This window comes from Onychostruthus taczanowskii, unplaced genomic scaffold (genome assembly GCF_017590055.1).
Source record: "Onychostruthus taczanowskii isolate IOZ18803 unplaced genomic scaffold, ASM1759005v1 scaffold16, whole genome shotgun sequence".
Lineage (NCBI taxonomy): Eukaryota > Metazoa > Chordata > Aves > Passeriformes > Passeridae > Onychostruthus > Onychostruthus taczanowskii.
This window is the reverse complement of record NW_024498795.1, coordinates 2936338-2961055: the sequence shown is the minus strand read 5'-3', so window position 1 is coordinate 2961055 and position 24718 is coordinate 2936338. Positions and strand designations below refer to the sequence as shown.

At 33.9% G+C, this 24718-nt stretch overlaps 1 protein-coding gene across 3 annotated transcripts in view; it reads right to left on the bottom strand.

Moving 5' to 3' along the window:
* CDH19 (cadherin 19) overlaps positions 1–23288 on the bottom strand; it is a 64023-nt gene extending 40735 nt beyond the window's left edge. For all 3 annotated transcript variants that reach the window (XM_041399279.1, XM_041399280.1, XM_041399281.1), the window contains exon 1: positions 23158–23288. The gene's annotated coding sequence lies outside the window, so the exon portion shown is untranslated. The remainder of the gene's footprint in view (positions 1–23157) is intronic.
* Positions 23289–24718: the final 1430 nt, after the last annotated feature.

Here is a 24718-nt window from a genome sequence, read left to right as displayed (position 1 = left end):
TTTTTAGTAATTTATGTTAATATCCTGTGTTACATGGAGTTAAGCATCATGTCTCAGATGAATAGGAACAAATAAATATTTTTAGATATACTGACATACTGCACCCACTGTTAGTGTATAAGAAGACTAACCTGAAAACACAGATGGTAGGCAAATTCCTTTAAAAATAAAACTATTTAATGGAATTGAGATCTATATGTATCTCTGTTTTTCTCTCCTCTGTTATAGCAAACATTTTAAATTTGCCTTTACTTTCAGGACCTCTCAAAGCCTATTTACTTCTAACATCTTCCTACTCATTTGGCATTGAGACACTGCCTCCAGCGTCTGGCCAACATGTGTTGTCATTTTTTATAGTCCAATTATAGCCCTTGTGAAACAATCACCCTCTTTCTTTTCCACTGATTGTATCTCAGTCTCAGAAGTCAGTCTAATAAAATATCCAGAAAGTAGTTTCTTATTCCCTCATTAATTTCTAGTATTTTCTTTAAAAATCCAAACTTCAGTATTACCTATTTGAAAGAAAAAAAATAAATATAAAAGGGCTCATACTGTTTAAGATGATTCTGTGCTGAGGCTGCTGCCTATCACTTTGTCTAGTAATTACACCATTATTCCCTTGTACTTTCCTGTCTTTCCCTATCCATCAGTTGTCTTTTGTTTTACACTCATTTGCTATGGTCTTTGTAAATGAAATGACCTTGTACTCTGTGTTATAATTATGGTATGCAGCAGAAGGGAGGATTAGTAAAAGCACAGAGCTTTTGGGCACTGTAGTAATATGCCCTAATAGATAATATTTTTTTAGTAGAATAGTTTCTTATTAAAAAAAAAAAAAAAACCCAAAAAAAATATTTTCAGAGATGAGCAAACAATCTATCACTAAAAATTTCCCAAGGGGAAGAAAGGAATGGAAACTATTGTTCTGCTCCTGTCCTTTTGTAAGTATGTCTCCAGTTTTTCTCACATGCAGTGAGCTGCAATAATAAAGTCTGATAGTAAGAACAGAGTCATGAGAATATCCATTGCAGTTGTAATAATGGGTTGCAGCTTTTAAAGATTATAGAACAGCATCTTCCTTTCATACTCAAGGAAAACCACAAGTTTCCTATAGACTAGAAACAGACTTACCTTCTTGGAACAAAGTTGATGAGTCCTTTCAAAAGTTTGTTTTGGAATCTTCACCAACTGACATCCTGTCTCTGTTTGAAACTGGATGTTATTTTAGGCGTGCTGGTAGTCTGACTTGCTTCTGAGTTGCCTTTGTTTCAAATTTTTTTTCAAATTATGATTGTGTAATTACATTACAAAATAATACCTGCTAGTGCCTCGCATTACAAGAAAAACAACAGAAAGAGGCAGAGGTCTAAAAAAGACTACTTCTGCCATACAGTGAAATTATATATTTGTTGGTGGAGAAAAAAAAATATTAAAGCTGGAGACAAACAACAAACAACAGCTTTATAAAGCTTTAAAAAAAATCCAAACAGGTTAGAGTGCAGGTGGTGAAAAATTCTGTTCCAGTTCTCTAAGTTGAAGAATAAGGAACAATCAGCCTATTTTCTAGCAGAAGTCCCATAATTTGTTATAAGTAAAGCCTTTTAGTTAGGAAGTAGCGGAACACTGAAATAGGGTAACAAGGGATGTGGTAGATACTCCTAAGAAGAGACCATTAGGACCATCTCCTACACATGTTTGGTGCTACAATTTTGAAACTGATTCCTGAGAACAAATCTCTCTTTCCTTGAATGTACTCAACCAATTTTTGTTTTTTTTTTTTTTTTTTTTAAGTCAGACTGAAATACATTCCCTTTGTGGAATTTGGTGCTGTCTTTGCTTGATTTAATAATGTCAAGCAAACAAGAGAAATAATTCATGTAAGTCAATCTAACTCATTAATATGCAGCTTCTGAAACATTTCTTATCTCAATAACAGCCTTTACATGATGTTGTTTCAGTTGCATGTTCTGTTTTGTGCCTTGGTGTTATTATGATTGTAGTGAAATCTGTCTCCCTTGTATGTCGCTATCTTTAATTTTCACTTAATAGGATAAAGAAGAAAGAGTATGTGTAACTAACCCCTACAGATTATTGTGTTATAGAAAGCTTAAAGGAATAGAAACTTACGTATTTCTCCACTACAGACTCGTCCATTTGTTCTATGTCTACTGGCTATTCATCCCAATTACATTTAATATGGTTGAATACTGAGGATCCTAGTGTATTATAAGTGCTATTGCTCTATCTTTTTTCCAGAAAACATTAGATATGGACTCATTTTCATTGACTAGTTTAGGTCTTGCACAGTATGGTTGACACCTAAATTATATTACTTTTGCAATTCTCAGAGAATTAGTAATACATAAGAATATATTTTTTAATTAATGCATATATTTTGTGGGTTTGCTACTTTGTTATTTGGGTTTATAACCTCTACAGAACAATGACAAAATATTCTGATGTGTGCAAGTACGAGGCTTAATCTTATTCTTGCTACTTCTTACCATTGCTGAATTTCAGATAGAGTAGGACATTTTTAATGTTTGATGTGTTAAAGCTCTGCTTTATGTATTTCATGTATGTCATCTGTGATTTGGTCTTTTGCAGTCAGTACCAGCATGTTTTTTAAACTAAGTTTTCCATTCTTCTTGCATTTTTGCTATTTTATTTGTAGACATTAGAAGAAAACATAATAAACTTCTAAGGAATAAATATGGCATATCTAACTCCAATTATGCTGTAAGTCACTATTGTGACAGTAATGTTTAACAAAGCTTATAATAAAGCAGCAGTGAAGAGAATGTACTAAAATTTACAAGAATTTATTTTGAAATTTGAACTTAATTTTTACTAAGTACGATTGCAGTTACCATTTACCACGCGTACATATATTGTGTGATTGACTGAGTGATTAATTGATTTTTGTGAATGGATAAAATTGACACCAGTCCTGCTGTAGCTTAAGGCACCTTTTCTACAATCCTCTCAGCTTATATTTATCTGCCTGAATGCTTTTATTTGTATTTGTCTAGATTAGCTATTATTTTTATTGAATTTAAATATTTTAATTTATTTCATTTGACTTTCTTGTTTTTCCCATATTTTTCTTCTTCAAATAAATTTGGACTGCTATATCTAACAAGTACTCTGAATTTAATTATATAGTGGTCATCAGAACTAACATCTAAATGTAATATTCTCTTCAGTCAATTAATTAGAGGCATATCAAAAATTGTCTTTCTAGTCTGCTGCAAAACTAGCTACTTTAAAAGCTGCTACTTAACCTTGAGAGGTGTTTTCTTTAATGCACGTCTTGATGTGACATTTGACCAAATTATGTTGACTGGTAGCGCATATTAACACAGTATGGCTGCATGTGTCTCCACCAGTCACCCAGAACTTCACTTACATGGAAAGCAATTACTTAGATGTTATGAATATATTTAAATTTCCCCTCATTCTAATTGGCACATTATTTTCTTCATTTTGAAAATATACCATTGTGCCATTAAGGAAGGCCTTCAAACTATTACATAGAATTAGCAGTGTAATTATCTGTCAGATATACATGGACAAAATAGCTTAGAGAAATGAATTTTTTAGTTGATTAGTGCCTTTAAGGCTGTGTATTTTAATCAGTGTAGAGCAGACTCACTATAAATCATGTCATTCTTAGTGTTTTATATATATTAACACAGTGTATTAACACATCCCCCATATTTTACTACAATATCTGTTGCACTGTATGAAAAGCCCAAATGCCATTTTTTATGACAAAACCCTGAGTCTTCAAAGCATGACAAGCAGTAGCTAGATTTCTGTCCCTATTTGATATTCAAAACATCTTTTTCAGTGTCAGATTGTAATATTTATTTCTCAAAATCCTATGTCTTCCATTAAAAACCTATGACATCTCCAAGCAAAGGTACCAGATTTGTTTAAAATGAGGGGACAGGGGGCTAAGGTGAGGGATGAGATTTCCTGAAATGAGTAAAAAAATTAAGAAGTATAGCAGCTACTTGTTAAGGTCACAAGTCAATGGAGATTATATAGAGGATGTGCTGACACACTGTATGTTCTACAACATCATTCTGCAGTATCATTGGTGGCTCTCACTTTTTTAGTGGAAAACTCTCTATACTAATCACCAACAGACATGAGTAAACCAATATTGAAAAACAACTCTTTAATTAATTAATGTTGGTGACTTCGGTAGTATTTTATTCCATCTGAACTTTGGCATATAAAACTGGCTTCACAGTACCTCTTTCCTGATGGTCATGAGCATACAGGATGATGTAACTATTCTCTTGCCTTTTTCAACTCTGAACCACCAGTATTTTTAGAACTGATTAATTGATTGTTGACCTGTAAGTTTGCTGAAAATATATATAGCTGGAACCTGCTCAATATTTCTGCGTGTGGTGCAGCATTCTTATGTTTGATTTAGGCGCTTGCAGCCACTCTGCTGTGATCGTGTGAAGATTCTCATGAATCTTTGAAACACATGATATGAAAACAAAAAATAATTATTTTATTCTCTGTTATCAACCATATAACATAGAACTGGAAACATTGCATCCAACATTTCAGAAGGCAGGAGACCTAAGTCCTGTCATTGCAATTTTTTTGAGATCCTTTAGAAAGAACCTGAAAAAGATGACTCAATCCACCTAAAAATCTCTAGGTGCAAAGAAAGTCACCTACAGCATTCCCATCAGCAAAATAAAGAGTGTACGTGTAAGGGTAAACTTCTGTTGGGCAGGACTCTTCCTGACAGCTTTTTCTCTTCAAAGGTGACATTTGGAAGTGCTGACTAAGGTAAACACTCAATAGGGACTGAGCCAGAGGCAAGCCAATGCTTCTGTAAGCTTCTTCTGTGAGTGTTTGTCTTACTGTTTTTAAGATAATATTAAAATTAAATCTGCAATATCACAAAGTAATAAAGTAATTAAGTGTTTCATTTGCAGTCTACTGACATCCCCCAAAGGGACCAGCAGGTATCACCAAGAACATCACACTGACACACACACAGATGCAATTGAACCTTTGAGATTGCTCCCTGGTTGATGCGGCATCTTGTGTTCTTCTGGAAACATAGCTTTTCCACATGTTAGTAACTGCAGTATGAAGTTATTTGATGAATGGTTCCATAGACAAGGCATAGAGATATTCTTACTTCACTTTCTTTGTGGGGAAGAAAAATTAAGCAGGAGGGATATCTGTGTCTCTTTTCTAAGCACTGGTAAATTAATGATTACATTTTGTTCTTTATCAGGGACTTTCTGCCATACAGCTAAATTCTACTTCAGTCCAGATGCTTCCTAGCTAAAGAAAAATTGAAAAGCTTACCTTAGAACTTAATTTTATAAAAAATTATGTTCATTCTCTGCATTCATTCAATAGCTTCAGCAATTTTATTCTGATATAAAAATCAGTTTAGTTAAGAGATGCTGAGATGCTAAAAGATTCAGATATGCCAGTACAAGTAGTTGTGGTACACCACACTGTCTACACTAAAAATAAACAAGTATTTAGTTTTAATTGCAGCTTTCCTTGACTTGGACTATTATTTATTGCTAAGATAGTCTGAACTGTAGAAAATGACGACTAATCCCATGTATTTTAGCATAAATATTTTGCTGCTTTAAAAAGACTAATGCATGTACACAGTAAAAACAGAAATTCTTGCCTTCTGGCATTTGCTTTTTATTGTAGGCAAGCAGCAAATCCAATTACAAGATGTTTGATTCACTGGGCAAATCCTACTGGAACATTTTTGGCTCTGCAGGATACCACTCAGTACTGAAGAACCACTTGTCAGCATAATGATGTAAAGGACCACATTCTGTGATTCACACTTGAATCTGTTTGCCAAATGATTTTCAGGATGGCACTTCACGAAATGCTCCAAAACTCTCTGTAGGATTTGGGTTCTTTTAATCTCTTTAATTCATAATTATTCTTTGCATACATTTAAGCTAATAGTGCAGTGAGCTCACCTTTTCCATGGTTTTGGAGGAGATTTAATTCCACCAAACATGAGATAAAAAGAAGTTTTGATATTTAATTTAAGAGCATGTTCTTTGCTAGAATTTGACTTATGTTAAATTTCTGGGTTTGGTTTTAGAGTTAATTTCCACATAATACGAGGCAAATCAGAAACACCCTGAAATGAAATAATCTAGTATATGTCAATGGAAAACCAGAATGAAATCAGATTTTAATGCTTATATTTGAGGAAATGTACCAGGATGTTGGTAAAGTAAATAAATATTGCATAAATCAGTCCCTTACAAGCAGTTAAGGAAACCATATCTTTCCATTAAAAAGAAAAGAAGGAAAAGAAATAGGGAGAGGAAAAAAGGCCATTTAAAAAATTTATTGTTAACTTAATTTGTTCTCCTAATTTGTAATATGTTTATTAATAAAACACATAAGGTAAATAGAGAAAGGAACAACTACTTTTAACAGTATGCAGAGTTTTCATTATAAACCAGAAAATCTGCTCTGATATGTAATACAGCTATTCAATTTAAAGGTATAATTTAAATTCATGGACATAAAAAGTCTTTCACCACTGTGGAAGTCAATTGGAAAAATGCTGAAATAATGCACCTGCCTCAGAGAGTCTGCAGTTGCATCAGATAGGAAAGGGTACAATTTGTCTGATTTTTGAAAGAGACAGCACATTGAAGGGTATACATATTTCAGAATAATGAGAAATAGAGATCAAAAATATATAACTGACAAAATTCCTGAAAATATAATACATTTCCTTGCCTTTTTATTCTTTTAATCTAGTACTCTGCTGGTTAGTCTTCCCTTACCTCCTGCAATGAAATAAACGTTGTTTCTGTTTTGCTTGAGTCTCAATGATCAGATGCTCCCTTACCTCTGATTTCAACATTTCACTTTAGTTTTTCTTTACTAGTAAGAATATATCTTTTCTTCACTCATTCTATGATTTACATTGAAGGCTGAATCTTTTTCTAACCTCTAATATATCAAAAAGATTTTAATTCAATGAGGTCCTTCTTGGATTCAATTAAACACTGTAAGCATTTTCCAGCACTGAGTTAGTCAGGACAGTACAGGAGCAGAGCATTACGTCATCCAGGCAACACAATGGGTGTTGTAAAATAAGTTTCATATAAAAATATTCAAAAAGGATTTCTTTTCTTTTCTATCATGTTTCAAGGTGTGGAATAAAATTTTTCAGATAAGGTCCAACAAAGTTCATCAGATTTGCAAACCGCTTTTATTTTTTTAATGAAATATTATTTTATGAGAGTTATAAATAGAAAAAATTGTGAAAGTGGAAGGTAGTTTCTAGCTATTGATATTACATGCTCTAAAAATTCTTGAATTAAAAGCTATTTTTAAAGGGTATGTGTGAATTTAGATATTTCTGACATCCCTATATTCTGACATAAAATCAAGATATACTCAGGTTAAGCAAAAATAAAATTTAAGTTGCATAATGTCTTGGACTTCACTCTCCATAGTCAAGTTGCCTTGTGATATCTCAGCATAATTTTTATCCATTACTTGCATGCTCACCCACAGAATTTCTTTTATTTCTTGCTACTTGGTACATGCAACTCTTCCTATAAAGAGAGGGGGAAAATGCTGTTTTTACTTCCACTGTCATTCAACATAGTCCTTAAAATGAATCAAAATAGGATATCTTTGGATATTATTATTAATTATTAGTTCACTTTGACTAAAAATCCATTAATAAGGAAGTCATTAACATCATTGAGTATATGTTGAAATTTGCCTTTTGAAAAGTCATTGTTCAGGTTTCACTCTGGTTTTGGGTGAGTTGTGTAAGGTATCTATGTAAGAAAAAGGCTTTGAAAAATTCCTGCTATTATTTTGTGCCTGAATACCTACACATGCTGCCTTTTCAACATACTTTTATCACAGGTCCTTACATTCTGGTCATTCTTCAAGATTTACCTTGTTTCAGAGGGTAAAAGTAAAAAAAAGTGTTGTGATAGCCATGGAAAATTGGATTAAAAATTCAATATAGCTAAAGACTTTAGAGTAACCCCCAAAACTCAAATGATGTTAATTCAGTTAACTGTTACTGTTAGTTGTCAACATCACTTAGGTTCTGGACCAGTGCTCCTGATAGAAGAAAGCCAGACAGCCAGATCTGGAAAAAATATTGGGTTTCATTACTCCATATTTTTTGTTCTGCTTTTTTTAAACTTTTCATTGGTTTCTTTCCTTTTACAACCATTTTTTTACCTTACTAAAACATTATTCTTCCTCTTTCTAGCCTACACAGAAGACTCCTTTTTCACTGAGAATCTGAGGCACTGAATGTTCCACCCCACTTTTTAAAAATTTTTTCATTTAAAAATGTTTCCTGTTTACACCTCAGATTAATGAATTACCTGTTCACCTGTCACTTCTGTCCCTGCTGCTGTAGGTCATCTGCAATAACAATTTATTGTATCTTTTTCCCTCTTTATAATCCTTGTGTGTCAGTCTCCCCTCATTAGCTGTGTGACCCTCTGTTGCTTCTCTGCTCAATGTTATCTCTCAAACAGACCTCTCTGTGCAGATTTCTTTTGATATACTACTTCATAGAAGCCTATTATAAAAAATTATATTGTTGAGCCAAAGTCCCCATGTGTCATTCAGAGGGTAATTTTGCCAATTTCAAAAGAGCTCTTATGTACCTTGTAGCCTTAGCTTTTGTATCTCCAACTGAGCAGGTATCATCAGGACTTTATGTATCATCAGAGTATTGAGATGCACAATCACACTCAAAATTTTTACATTTCATCACCTACTTTTTCAATTTAAGAAGCTTCTTAAGTCAAGAAGCAAGTGGAGGAGACAGGTAGAAACAGAAGGAAAGTAATTCCTGTCTAGTGTGACTTTAATTGGGATAGGAATCATGGTGAATGGTAAGTGACAAGAAGTGAGGTACTGGAAAAGTCAGATGTTTGAAATGCAAGACTTCATTCTCACACAGTGATTAGGCAGGAGAGGAGCTATACATGGACTAAGGCCTGCATCAGAAAGGGGCACCAAGTGTGCTGAGCTGGGGGATTTTCAGTCCACGGGAGACATTGAGAGGACAACTTCCCTCCTGGTCAGTACACAGTTCTGTTGAGCAGGGCTTTGGAAAAGAGCAGACAAGTCCTTTGTTACGTTCCAGTTTTGTCCACAGTTTTAAAAGACATACTAAGCTTGAATCTACAGATATGTTCAGTATAGCTCAGCTGAAGTTATTCTGAAATATTACTCATGGGATGGTTTGGTGTCCTTTCATCTGATATATTTATATCAGTTGTTGACATTCAGTGAAAGAAACACATGCCTGGGAGAAATCAGCAGAACACTCTGTTAAGTATGAAGTACTCTCAGTTGTTTCAAAAGAATATTGAAACCAACAAAGGCTGGTACTGGTGCTGTGACGTCGGTGTGGTGCACTGTGTGGTCAAAGTAACACCTCCAGAACAAAGGAGATAAGAGAAAGGAATAAGAAAACTATGGAAATTATTGTTAGCAGGCCTTGATAATGAAGTGACCCAAGACATACTACCTGAAGAATTTGTGCAGTCAAGAAAGAAGAAGAGTTTGTGGAAGGCAGATGTAATCTGAGAAGATCTCAAAGAGCCATGAAGAACTGTATTGACATGCAGGAGGCAGAAGGCTTGGGAGTTGAATTAAGTTGAAAATAGACAATTTGTTCAAAAATTATGCATGTTAAAAGAGGCTAACAGGATAAGAATGAGTAAAAGTGAAATATTAATAATATTAATTTCCTGAGAAAAAGTTCTGGATAAAGAAGCAAAGTAACAATGTTGGATTTTTTTTTTAAGGTAACAATGTAAACATTTAAAAAAACCCAAAAACCAAACCAAACCAAACCAAAAAAAAAAAAAAAAAAAACCTACCAATACCAAACTAAATGAAATTTAAAACTATATCAGGGGTAAAATTGTCTTTATACAACTAATTTCATACCATTATCTGTATTGATTTTTTTAAGTAGAAGATACTGTATAATAACCAATGATTCACCTTGGAAACTTGACTATAAAAATTAGAGACTCGTGGTTCTAAGTTGGCAAAATATGACCAGAACTATTTCTGCCATGACAGTTATCACTTTTTATTGGTAACTTTTATATGACTTTGCAAATTAAAATAGCAACTCATGGAAGAGAGCTGAAAGAAAAAACATGGATTGTAATTTCCATCTCTCACTGATTTAACGATTAGATTTGTGAGGCACATGGGGGAATTTCCTCTGGGAAGTAATATTTTAATAAAATCTCAAGGCACAAGATAGGACACACCTCTTCATCGTGTACACATGTATATTTTAAAAGTGATGTGCAAGGCTTTGGGTACTTCTTTTAAAGATAACCCCTTCGCAGTGGTGTATGGAAATTAGTATTGAAGAATTCACACTTCAGGGTTCATTAATGAGTGGATACTTTTCAAGCCACTTAAGAAACCCCACTTCTTGGCCCTGGACATGGGCATCAATATTCTTGTTTTGTAGAGTTTTCCTTTCCTTCATCAGGCTATGGAGATTTCTTTGGTTCCCGTGGAGCCAACTGGATAACTTCAATGCATATAAATGCATGAATATGCATGAGCTTTCAGGGACATCATGATGCACCAAATCATAATTTTCCCCCAATATAAGTTCTTACAAAAAAAATTACTGTTATAGGTTTTTATGGATAGCTCGCTATTTTAAAGCAACTTCATCCACATAATTCCCCTTCTTTCAGGAACCTGTCTGAGTTTCTGACTTTAATTCATTGCAAGCCAACAGAAACTGGGAAGTCCATGAAGTTGCCATAGTAACTCAATGGACAAAGACTTAATTCTCTAGTTTATAAAAGACAGAACTCATATCCTGCAGATAGTAATGGGCTTAAATTATTTAGGTCTAAAAAGTCAATGGATTATATATATTTAATAAATAAGTGTCAGTTCCTTAGTTAGTGAAAAATGGGCTTTGATTGCCCCATGCTGTCTCAAAAGTGTTTGTGTGTGATATAGTAAGCCAATCAAAAAGCCAAGGGGAATAAAAGGAAGAGGAACCTGGGTATGGTGAAAGTAGTTCTTTCCATGTTAAGAGAGACTATGAGCTATGCTATTAACTTATTAAGAATTTATTTGGAAAAAAATTCCTCAGACTGAGCTGTTAAGGTCCATAAACCTTAACAGCCATGTGGATTTAACAGAAAAAGAGGATGGCCCACTTGGAATTTTGCAATCTAGTGAAAACAATGGGACTGGCACGAATTGTTGTTTATGGTTCACAAATATAGCTTGCACTAACAGTGCAGAGGTAACAAAATGTGATACAGCAAAACTGAAGAATTCTGTTGAAAGATGTGTTATGAACCACATAATTTTGTCATGGGCAGTTTTACTGAGGGGCACTACATAATTTTTGATTAAGAGTGTGGCATAATCAACAACTGGGCTGGGTTGTGTCAAGATGGATGTGACAAAAATAATGAAAGAAACTACATATTTGCTCACTCCAGACAATTTTTCACTTCTCAACTTCTTGATCTCAAACTGAAAATCTTTTACCTAGAATTGATTTGAGATCATCCACTAACAGAACAATAACAGTTTTGGTTTTTTGTCTGTTTAATTTTGCCCTCCTTCCCCACATCTTCTTCTTTATGCCATATTTAGCAAGTGGATAGAGTGAAACCATAAACCAGGCCTGCTGCAATGCAACTTGCCTAAATAGCATTGGCAAATATAAATATAATTAAAATTCTTTGGGAATATTGCACTAGTAAATGTATAGGGAAATTTTCATCCAATAATCATCAAATCTACCAATAACTTCAAGTGTCTTAAAAAAAATTCTATATAATTTAATTCCCTTAAGTAATGAACTCTGTAGGTCTTTTTCATGAGGTTCCTGAGGACATGAGTTATTTATTTTAATCTTGCAAGTGCAAAAAGAACAGCTCATGGAGGAATTACCACTACAGCTTTATTGTATTTTATGTTGCTTTTTTTATTCTTTTCTGGTATTTTAATTTATATTCCAGATTTCAATAAGATATTGAGCCTGAAAGTTTCCCCTGCACATTTCATTCAAAGAGCAGACTGGCAACTGTATGTCTTCTGGGATGGAAGCTAATCATGCAATTAGGTTTTATCCTTGTATTTAAATTTTTTGTCATTCCAGCTATCTCCTTTCATTCCAATGTTTTGGGTCCTTTCACAATTTCCTGTTCATGACTTGTAAACTGTAGATAAATTACATGAAATGCAACAGGACATGAAAAACTATTCAGACAAATAAAAAGAAAATTGTTACTTGCAATCAAAGAAAACAGGGAGCAGTTAGATATGCCACTATCATAAATTCCTTTGTTGCTCCATCTGATAACAGAAGGCTTGGAGATTTTGTGTAATTTTAAGTAAGTTTTGCTTTGTTCAGGAAATTCTCATGAATTGTGAGATGCCATAGGCAGTTGCCTTAATAATTAGTTTGCTTTCATCTCCCTTTTTCAGCCTTGAGTGTTATTAAGTACTCTCTTGAGTTTTTAGGGTCTCTTACAGAAAACATCCTCTAATTCTGAACCTTTTATATATTTATATATTTACATGTATATATATATATATGAGTTTGAGTTTCCTTTGGTTATGTGTTTTTGGTATTTTTTTCTCTCATAATTTTTTTTTTTTTTTTTTTTTTTGTTACAGAGCACATGAATTTTGCATTTTATGTGCTAAAGCCTAGTAAGCCTTCCACTGTAAGCATTAATATAAATGAAATTATCTGTCCTCTGGACACTCAGAATTAGAAGATCACTCAAGAACTTAGTGTCTAATTCATTACTTTCACAAAGCCCATCGTATATGCCAGGGTAATAAATGGAGGGTATTTGCAAAATACAGACATGTGCTTACTTAATTTGGATTGAAACTTCATTTAGAAGTGCTTCCTAATTTCACTAGGGTTTTGTTTAAACAAAAATCAGGTTACAGTATCTAGACAACCGCCTGAAAATTCAAGTAGAGATAAACTGGGATTACTCCCTGGTCTCATGATTTTGCTACAGGGAAACATGTAAACAAAAGGGCAATAGCAATATTTTAGTCCTGAGTTTGTGCTGTCATTGGCAATTCCTGTCAGCCAGGAAAGTAAATTCTGTACATTTTCACTTTCATTTTCCTTCAAATTACTTTTGTGACCTCCTTGGCCTTAACTGAAATATGACTCAAAATATACATCGCTAATGCTGATTATGTTATTGCACCATTTCACCTTTGCCGTGCAGTATCAAAGGAGTAGAAACAGGGACAGGCTATTGGCACAGTGCTATGGAATCTTAAACACAGCACAGAAATCCCCCTCTTTGGGAAGGGGCCAGGGCCATTATCCATGCTAAGAGAGCCAGCATAGCAATGTGAAAACAAAACAAGAAATCCCCGCTGGATATAAAGTGTCGTTTTCCAAACAAATAAATACAAGGGTTTCAAGTTTTCTTAGTAGAACATTAAAATAAGCTCTACTCTGTAGAGTAATGAATAAATCTAGTGTGTTGAATCTACCCATTGCTGAAACAGTGTCAGGAAGGATTAAGTAAAACTAAAGGAGACAAATGTATGAAGCATTCATACACAAGCTCCAAGAGAAAAGAGGCAACATGCCAGCTAGAACAGGAAATAGATAAAGGATTTTAGATCATCTGAACTTGTCTTTTGGGAAGTCTTGCCATTTCCTTCACTTGATATCCAATGAGATTTGCAGAATGCAAACAGCAATATTTAAAATAAGCAAATATGTAAGTACTATAGCTTAAAATTGAAATATGCTTGAACAAAACATTTTACCTTGAGAAAATGATTGAACTCTGAGCTATTTCAAAGTTGAAAATTTCCAAGTTAATCAAATTATCTGAAATTTTTCAATAGATTATATTTCTCTGTGGAAGAGAATAAGAAGGGAAAAATTATCTCATAAAAATCCAGTTAGTTCATATAAGGAGAAAAAGAGGGCGGGCTTTTTTTTTTTTTTTTTTTTTTTTTTTTTTTTTTTTTTTTATGGATTGCACCACTTGATTTTTTTTTCAAATATTGGTGTCAAACAGGATGCTGAACTATTTGCAGCTAGGATCAAGTAGAGACTTGGCAGGCTTTGTGAAAAGGTAGCCTTAATGTAAAATATGATCTATTATCAGGATTCTTGCAGTACAGTCTATTTGGATTTATAATCTTTGTGGAAACAGCAGCTGATTCAATATACAGGGCACATAATTCATCTGTAATGAAAGCACTCCACCTTGAAGAGCACTTCCACTGTCTCTCAGTAGAACATTGTTCTAAATTGAGAATTCAGAGGGGGAATTGTGCTTAATGGTAAATGAATTGAAAGAGCTCCATTTTTATCCCAACAGAGGACCATGCTGCTCTTCTGCAATCTTCTTGGAGAATAGTTTGCAGTTTATACCATAAAGTTTAACAGCTGTTTTCAGTAGTCTGCCTTTTCCCTCTCTTATTATAGCAGATATTTTTGCTGCCCCCGGTCTGTCCCTCTTGTTCTTTGAGTGGAGAAATTGTATGCTGCAAGTTGAACAAACTATAAGAAAAAAAAGCAAAACAAAACAAACTAAAGTAAAAAGTTGGTTTTTGTTGGGTTTTTTTTTTTTTTTTGTTTTGGTTTGGTTTGGTTTGGTTTGGTTTGGTTTTTTTTGCCAGGTTATTTACTACTGGTACTATAGAAGAGAAGGTTTGAAGGAAGAAAATGCCTGATAAGGTAGGAGAGTGACTGTCATGCTTACAGCATGTTTTATGGCTTCAACTCCTTCGTAAAGATGGTTTATTTTGAAGGCTAAGGTTAATCTCTTGTCACAGGACTTTTTTTTTGTACAGTGTTGAGTTTGTTGAGTATTTTAATAAAAGGTCTAAGAACTGCTTCTAACATCATTACATATAAATCCAAATGCTCATTCCTCTTCAGAACGCCTCTACAATATCACCAAAACTATGGGATTTATTTCTGCTGAGGAAGCAGAGGGATCAAAAGAACTGAAAGAAAATCATTATTTCAAGGTAATATATATATTTTTTATTACTTTAGCACATTTTCCTAAGTGCAATACAATTGTCACAAAGTAGAAAGTACTTGGAGTTTAAGTCATTTATCCATCTAGATAACCAAGACACTTCCTGATTTTCTCTTTCTTTATAGAAAGAGGTCTTTCAACTAGGTTGAGTGTAATAAATTGAGCTCTATAAGTTGTGTTTACTGCAATCAGAAAATGGCAAACTAATCTGAACCCATGCCAAAAAATTCTCCTGCTGTAATTGTAACTTATTTTCTTTATCACAGACGTAGAAATGGGAGAGTTAGAATGCATTATGACTATTGGAAAACAGAACACGTACATATAAACATCTATATGGAAATATTCTAAATTTTATAAATAGTTTAGAAGTTCAAAGTAGAAAATAGATTCACAAGACACAAGAAGCGATGTTTTTTAACACACCTTTAGCATCTCTAGTGGACTATTTCTGTACATACCAGTTGTGGCCCTCAAATGACCAAAACCAACACCAAATTATCTTTGCAAACTCAGGAGCTTGTATATGATTTAATGGTAATGCTATCAATTTGATTTTGTTTTATGCATTTATATGTAATTATTTTTTTAAATGGTAAATATTGGTAAAATATTATATATAAGTAACTAGCTGCCTAATGGGGTAGACCTGAATACCTAAAAAAATTACTGCTGAGGTATGGCCTCTTAAAGTCTTTAAAGTTTTGTGTCTTCAGTGTCAGATACTTGAATTAATATTTTTTTAATACAATAAATAGTTTTGATGGTATTTTATGAAAATTTTTATAAATATAGTAGTATTTAAAAATAAAAGTAGTGGGGTTTCTGTATGAAAACCATGTAGTTTAGCATCTCAGATTTTTAAAATTTATTTTCTTCAAATTAATTTCCTCTTTTGAGAGAGATGTGCGAAAATACAAATTTAAATTTGATTTTTAAATTTTTTTTTATTTAATTGAGCTTTCATTAACTGTGAATAATTTCAAACTAATCTTTGACTAACTCTTAAGCAAGACAGAGCAGACTGTGGCTGCTAACCCCATCCCCCATGGTTTGCCTGGCAGCAGGGCTGGGCTGGCTCAGCATCCCGGTTATCCCCCGTTATCTCCTTCCCCCAGCTCTGGAAGGCAGCGAGCCACTGGTGGCTGTGAGGCTGTCACTCATGGTTCCGCCTCGCATCAAGCAATCGATGTGTCTGATGGGCAAATACCTCGCAGTGCCTTTAACACAGATGAACTTGCTGCCACTTGACAGAGTTCCAACCTTTTACACCTATTAAGGAAGGAAACAATAATGCTGTCCTCTTCTCTCCGGGGTTTTCTATATGCTGCCCCTGACTGTGTCCTAAATGAATCAAGAAATCAATCTGCAGCCTCTCAGCCTCAGTTAAATCAAACTTATTCACAGTTTCTGCTGAGTGAAAAACATCCCGTGCCTCTCTTCAGTACCCACTGTCATTTTAACAAGATCTAGCAGAGCCTTTGCCAAAGCTATACTGTCCAAAGTGTTTAATTTTGCTTTTTTCCCCTCTTTTTATCTTTCCTTGTTCCCTTTTTATTATTTTATGACTTTATCTTTATTAGTATTATTTGTGTAAATTATTTATTCTCCTAGAACCATTGTCTGCTAAATACAGCTGCCAAATGAGGTATAAAATTAATTTTGTCACCAGAAGAATGGAACATAATATGGAATAAAGTTATTTTATTAAAAAATAGTTACTACAAAATGAAATATTACAGTGTTTATTGTGAACTTAAAGATATTATAGGCCTGGTAATAACACAAGAGTTTATCTAATTTTTTTCATGTGAGTATTTACTCTTTACGGCATAGAGAACATTTTTGCTTTTAATAATACAGAGCCTGAGGCTCTCATGCTTTCTTGAGATGGCATTTATTAATGTAAACACCTGAAAGTTAAAGACTTACTGTAATGTCCAATGCAGCCTCCCTAAATAGTCAATGGAAAGAGAAATGTATCTGTGCTTTACAGCATTGTAAAGAAGGTAAGCAGCATATTGAGTCTAAACCACCATCTTCCTGTCCAGAGAGAAACTTGGCAATTAACCTAATGTAATAAGTTACTTAAAGACATCTACAGACAGGTCACGTATTCCTCTATTAGGAATGTTTTCATTTCAGGTAGGAAAAGATGATTCCAGTAAAGGAATATTCTTAACTAATATGCTATTTATCTTCTTGGTACAAATTACTTTGAATTATGATATAAGCCCTTATTTTTTAACACATTTTTTTCTAGATTGAACAAAAGGAATAATGTTACCCAAAGAAATTGCGATTTCTTTTTCTTTTTTTTTCCAGAATATTTTAAAAAAAAGATAAAAAACTTCAGAAAACTTTTTGTCACATATTTTAATCCCTCCTAAACGCAGCTAAGAATTTTCAGAATGCTTTTTCTCCATATGATTATTAAGATTTATGATCAATATGATCATAATGTCATAGTATTGTGGTATCATATTAACACATAAATCCTAATAACTATGTAATGTAGAAAGAAAAAAAAAAAAAGCAGATCTCTTTTGGATATGAGAAAACATCAAAACAAAACAAAAAGTCTTTTTCATTCATTAGAGGTAAATATGAGTTCAGTCTTTCACTGACATGAATTAACTCTCCAATGGGTTCTGCTATATCAGCCCACAGCACCACCTCATTTCCTTGGTTTGGCTACAGTGAACATTTTTCCAACATAGACAAACAAAAAAAGAAAGCCTACAGGCAATAATTATGAATTACTAGAAATCAAAAGTTGCTGCCAGTGGAAGGCCACTGAAATAGTTCCAAGAGAGTTTATCTTCGGATATCCTACTGAAATAGTGTGCTTTTTACTCCCTTTGACATTTATGATTAGTAATACTCAGGAATACACTCTATCATTTTTATGATGCAACAGTTTTTGCTGTGCTGTCTAGTTTTCATTTGAAACAAAATAGGCTGAATCAGATTGTAGTAGCTCAGACTTAAGCAGTATTTCTCCACTTGGAAATCAGCTATTATTCTGAAGAGGCTATCTATCAGGGAAAAAAAAAAAAAAAAAAAAAAAAAAAAAAGAAATTAAAAGAAAAAGGGAATAAACAGGCAAACTACACTACAAAAACCCAATGGAGAAAAAAGCAAAATCCATTATTTATGACAACTTAGCAGTTATTCACATGTCTGAATTATTTACTTTTACAGTTTGTGTAATATAGGTGGCAAATGTGACTATAAATTTTTATTTCAGAGTTTCTTTGAATGTTTCATGCATGCAACAATACTGTGTTTATAGACACTACATTTGGGAGTAAGTTGTTTTAAATTTTCTTCTCTTCTGAGAGAATAATTTCATTTTGGGGGAAATAAGCAATATTATCTGCTGAAAATAACTTATTTTTAAAACATTTAATTATTTGGAGGGGGTTTAGGTTAATTAAACTCAGGTTTGCTCTTTAAGGACTCGGTGTAATGGAAACTTGGACTTTTTGTTAGTGCTGGGTTGCTAAGAGCACTCAGTTATATGTGTGGGTCCTTCAGAAGGTGGTGGTGGAACTAGCTCTGCCCATCAAATGAGGATCCTTCATGATCCAGTCTTGGACTGTCACCTGAGGGTGGTTTGGGCTCCCATTGTAAGCACTTTGTGGTGCTGCTCTGCAGGAGCTGCCAGCAGAGGACAAAAGCTCTGAAAAGCCCAGTCACAGCTGCAGCCATGGGCTGCTGCAGAGTGCTGTGCCTTGGAATGGGGAATCCCTGCCAGTACCCACCTGTGGGACCAGTAGCTGATGGGGCTGGGGTTGCTCAGGGAGTTGCATGGCAGAGGCATCCCACAGAATGTGAGGAAAGAAACTCTTTGTGTACCTGTGGGAGGACTCAAAGAGGGAATCAGAGAGACCCATCTGATGCTGTGCACCATGTGGTGGAGACTGCTCTGTTGACCTGCCTGAACTTCTTCCTGGAGAGCAGAGTCGCTGCCACTGCCCCAGGCTGCAGGCCAGAGCAGTAGTGTCACTCATAATATTTCATATAGCTCTGATTAAAATGTTCAGGTACCTGGGCCCATTTCTTCTGCACACTGTGAAATTGGCCTTATGCTGTGGCAGACTTTGAGTCTAGGCTCTGTTTTCCTATTATCTTTAAGTGGAAAAAAAATGTTTCCTTAATGTGATCGCTTCACAAAATAGTTGAGATAAAGAATGGAATAGAAGAAAATTACAAGTGAGACACCAGAAAATGAGTCTAATTTTGTAACATTTGCTCACCCCTGAAAGAGTGCATATGAAAAGCTGAGCAATCATCGTAGTTTATCTCTATGTGACATTTCCAAATGCTATTTATACATTTTCTGGGTCAGTCTTTTATGAAAATAGCCATGTATGCCAGCTATATAAAGACCTGGCATTTGAAACAAATTCAATTTATATGTTAAATTTGATGTTAGGGGAAAACCAATACACTTACCACGTTTTCGTTCTGTAAGACTAGTTGTCGTCTTAATTTGTCTGGAAATATCTTTTTATTTTCCAGGAGTATCTCATGAGATATAAAATAGCATAAATCATTCTAGCTCTTCTACTACTGGGAATTGTTGTTAAGGGTAAATTTTGGCCTAGGCAATATACATCACAGTGATACATAAAAACAGCACCAGCAATGCCCTTAATGTTCTCCAACAACTATCTGCATCTCATGGAGGACGGAGAAATCAGCTGTTCAAAGTTGAACTGGGCAGTAACTGAAAGCAGCACTGTTTTCTAATTTGCTAGCAAAGATGGAAGGTTTATATCTTATTCACCATTCTGAAAAGGTTCTCTACAGGGAAAGGACTGTGTAAATACAATATCTTTACCATTTGACAAACATTGTCTCTTTAAATCCCTTTTAATTTTTGTAATCTTGGTAGTTAGAGAAAACTCATCATTTTGACTAGACTATCCAAATGTTAACAATGAAGAGCTTCAAACCTTCTTTATTCTGCATGACAATGAGCACAGAGCATTTGAAATAGTTTTTGAACATAACAGTAATGTCTATTATTGCTTAATATGTTTGTAAACCCAGTCTTTAACAGAAAATTTTTAAGTAAAATAAAATTTCAAGAACTTTAATTTTCTGTTTTATTTAACACTGTCTAAAAGATCATTAAAATACTGAAAAATTTTGCAGACATATTTTGCAGACCTGGTTAGATTTTAATCACATTAATACTAAAGATAGTATTCAGTCACACAATTCAGTTATTCTTTTGTTACTTATATTTTATAATTCATGCTACCATGGTGTCTTTTGGCTTCCAATGTGTCAAAATTACGTGTAAAAAGTAAAATGTTAAATGACATCTTACGCTTCCTCTAATGTTTCGTTAACAATTTTAAAGTTTTAACAATTGTCACTCCCTAGTAATAAAAAAAATATATATACAGTGCCAATGCAAAAGAGTTCTCACTCCACAAATTGTATCAGAGTACGTGTTAGAGTTCTCCCTCAAGATAGTCTCAGCAATCTTTAGGTATGGTATTTTTAATTACAGTACAATATTTGCAGATACAAAGTCTTTTACTGAGGTGTTAATTTTTTAATGTATTTGTGGTAATTAAATATCCTTTTTTCCTTAATTATGTTTTCTCAAAAGAGTTTGCTTTAACAGTTAGGTCAGTGTCCTGAGACTCTAAGATTGTAATTTAATACCGAGGTCTTGGCTATGTTTGTGTCCCTAATAGAAAGCCTGGGAGAAATGTTCTTTTGCAAACATTATTAACAATTACATCTTGTTAGCAGTAGCAACTGCAATTTCTTTTGTGCTAGAGGCAATGCACATGCAGAGAAGAGACCTTGACTTGTGTATCCAAAGCAGAATTATGTCCTCTGGTCTGTCTATGTGGTCCTGAGCCACATCAGCTTCCTCTGTAATGGATGTGTACCATGCCTGCTTAGCAGGGTCTGTAATGGAGAACCAGGATAACCAGGACAGCTGGGATGACCATAAACACTCTCTGGCCCTTTGATTCATCCATTTGCAGAAACAAATATGTTGTTGGAAAAATAAAATTGGAAGGACAGATAAGAACAACATTGTGACACATCTCACCCCCTTTAGAATCAAAGGGGCTAGAGCACAGTTGAAATTGAAAAAAGTTAAGGGACTGTGGTGGAACCTATCTCTACTCCTTGTGGTAAAGATCAAAACTTTTTGTGACTTACAAAGTAAAAACAAAATAATGGTTTTTACCTAAAAAGAATCTAATATTTTAAATCAGTATTATCTATTGTATTGTTAGATCTGTTGACAAAATTACCTTATGAATTAAACTCATTTAAGTAATAGTCAAATATTTCTGATTAAGTTAAACAAGCAGATTCCAAGTGTATTTTCAGAAAACATGATGAGAAGACTACACAATGGAAATTTCAGCCAAAAGTATATACATATAAGGTACCAAATCAAATAAACCAAAGAATAATGATGAAAAGCAACAAGTAGCTTAATCCACAACATCATTAAAATGTTGTGGTTATATGCCTGTATGGCATATAGTATATTGTTTTCTTAATTCAGTATCAAATTGCGCTGATACAGTCCGAAAATTACTTCACATCGGTAATTGTAAAACATTCTAACACATGAAAGAATAATATAGACTTCATTTTTAGGATACTACACATTTTTCAGTTTTGAATATAAAGTGTGTAATATAATTCCATACATTACCTTACACTGGGTAAAAGAAGTTAACTTTTACTTCTAATTATGCGTGGCTTTCCGTAATAGATTTGTGACTTTGTTCTTTTATCTTAAATTACTTTTCTTAGAGTATTTTGTGAGCAAGGCCCTCTCTGATCCTCTCTCCACTACCTAAAAATAAGTCCAAGAACAGATTTTCATTGTCTAGCTCTTTCACTGATGCATTTTTTATTCTGTAAAAATGCAGAAAGTCTGAACTCCAGTCACAGACCTATATTTATTTCATGTAAGTGTTTGGTTCCACACTTCCAACAGAAAAATGCTGAACATTGAAATGTATCTCCATAACTCCATAAAACTGAGCCCACAGATCAATTTTTTCACCGTAGTGCAAATTCATCCAGGTATAAAATAAAAGTAGTCTATCAGGAGTGCTTTTGCAACCACAACTGATTCTAAGTAACAGTCCATTAAAAAATGACATTATACTCTAAAAGCTGTGTAATTCCCACCAGTTTCATAGCAAAATAATTTGCAGAAATGTAAAGTTGACAGGCACTCAGTATTTCAATAACAAATCAACAACTCTAAATATCTCTGGGCTATATTCTACTGGATGTTTTTTGACTACAGTCTGTTTGAAAAGTCTGAGCTTTAAAAATAAATTTTAACTATACCTCCTTACAGAAGTGTTACAAAAGAAATATGCAATGCAAATATTTTGCCAGTGTATGCAATGCACTGTTCGAAAAACTCATATTAAGAAATTGCCATTTCACACTTAAGATCTGACGAAAGTAGAGGCACACATTTTCTGTGGTCTGAAAGACATTGCAGTTTCTAGCTGGGAGATTATAAAGAGGAATGGAAACAGAAATGTGAATGATAACAAGAAAAAATATATTATTTCTGTTTCTGGAGTGAAGAGTAACAAGACAAGGAGTATTTCCTACTGTTCCTTTAAAACAAGAAAATTTTCACTTCTGATGTCACCCTCAGAAATTGTAGGCACACATTCATGACAATCAGTTGCATAAGTGCAGCTCAAACAACCATAAGCATTCTGTCAGAGCTGGGGGTCTTGCAAAAAATTGATTGATACCATGAAAATTTCAACATGTAAGTTGAACATAAAACAAGCATAGTGAATATTTCTTCTGGTAAATCCAATTTAGAAACTTGCAATTTCACAGATATAGAAGTTAGACGATGGACTCTGAAGAAACAAAAGCATACCTCTCTTTCTAGAGGTTTTGAGGGGCTTCTTCTTTGTCTTTGCCTTTTGTGTCTTTTGCACTGGACACACCCAGATAAATGTTTTAAGTCTGATTTTAGAATATAATAACTAAATTAAAAAAAAAAAAAAGTAAAAACATATCTTACCTGTGTAATTTCAGGGCCTTCTAGAATAATAAAGAATGGATATTGCAAAAGTTTCATGAAACATGGGATGCAGAGGAGTAAGCAGTCCTGTTTTACTTCCCAAATCCTCAGAAAGCTCTAGGAGTAACAGCTTCCTGCCAGTGTAAGTCAGTTCTGCTTTTACTTTTGAAAACTCACAGTATGACACTGCTCACTGCATGCTATTTTGGGTGCTCCGAGTAAAACTATGAACACAGGCACTTTTGTGCAAAACATCATAAAGCCTCTCTGATGTCCATTCAGAGTCCAGAATTAAAATGCAGAAGGCTCTAGCAAGCAAAATACAAGCTGATTTTCTTCTTCCTAGTGGAAAAATAAAGTACTCCCTGGCAAGTAACCAGGGTTGTGGGAAGGTAATTTATTTTGTGTGAGAGCATTTTGCAAGTGAAAGGGATATGCCCTCTGTTTAGAGATTAGTCAGGGAAAAAAGTGGTCAATTTAGAGCAGTCACAAAAGTTAGTCAAAGAAAAGAGTTTTTATAGTCTGGGGTTTGCCCTCTGGCCATTTTTTTTCCACCAAATTATTTAGTTTCAAGAATCATACAATCTTCAAGCTGAGTAAAAAAAGTATGCACAAGATATTGGTTTATCACCTTACATGTTTTTAGGGACATTAAATGAATGTCTTTTGTTTCGTTATAATTGTCTGTGAAAATTGAATTTCATCTACTAGCTAATGTTGGGGTTTCATAATCAAATGAAAAAATATAAAATAATACAATTAAAAAAAAAACCCACAAAAACCACCTAAAAATACTGTGGAATAATTATGCAACAGGTAATAATTTTCCATAGACATCAGCTTTTATCTTAAGTCAATTTAAGAAATTTAGAGGATTAATTCATATACTCATTGTGCCTTAAAAAAAACAAAAAAAAGGAGGATACTTGGTGAGAAAACAAGAACTGTATGTTGCAGTAACACTTCAGTAATTATTATGGAAAACATGTTTATGGTGGGAGAATTTAAAGCCTAGTGCTACACCAGTTATAGCTCCAGGTCAAGAATATTTCTGAGAGTTCCAAACGGAAAAAAAAAAAAAAAAAAATCAGACATAATCTGTCCTGTGAATGATAAAGCTAAAACTAAAAAAACCTCCAAGCCACCTACCTCAAAAAAAAAACTCTCTCCCTTTTTCTTCTTCCTCATACAGTCTCAGAAAATTTAACATCTGTTTCTATGTGGAAATGGAAAACTTCTTTTCTGTACTTCTGCCACATACATGGTAACTTCTTTTTTTTTTAGTAAAATAAGTTATGGACAGCTATGCAGATCTTAGTCTGATGTTCAGAAATGTCATGGGAAGAAGACAAGAGATGGTAAATGAGGAAGTGCAACCCTTTAGAATGGATAATGCTGTCAAACTACATGGTGAGATATGGTCTGCAAAAGGAACAGGTCTGGTTGATGCAGATGTGGAATCTGGCACATTGGCTATTGCTGAATCCATGCTTCATTTATTTACATCTAGATGTCAAGACCAAATTGACTTTTACCAAATCAACACAAGCACCCTTAATAT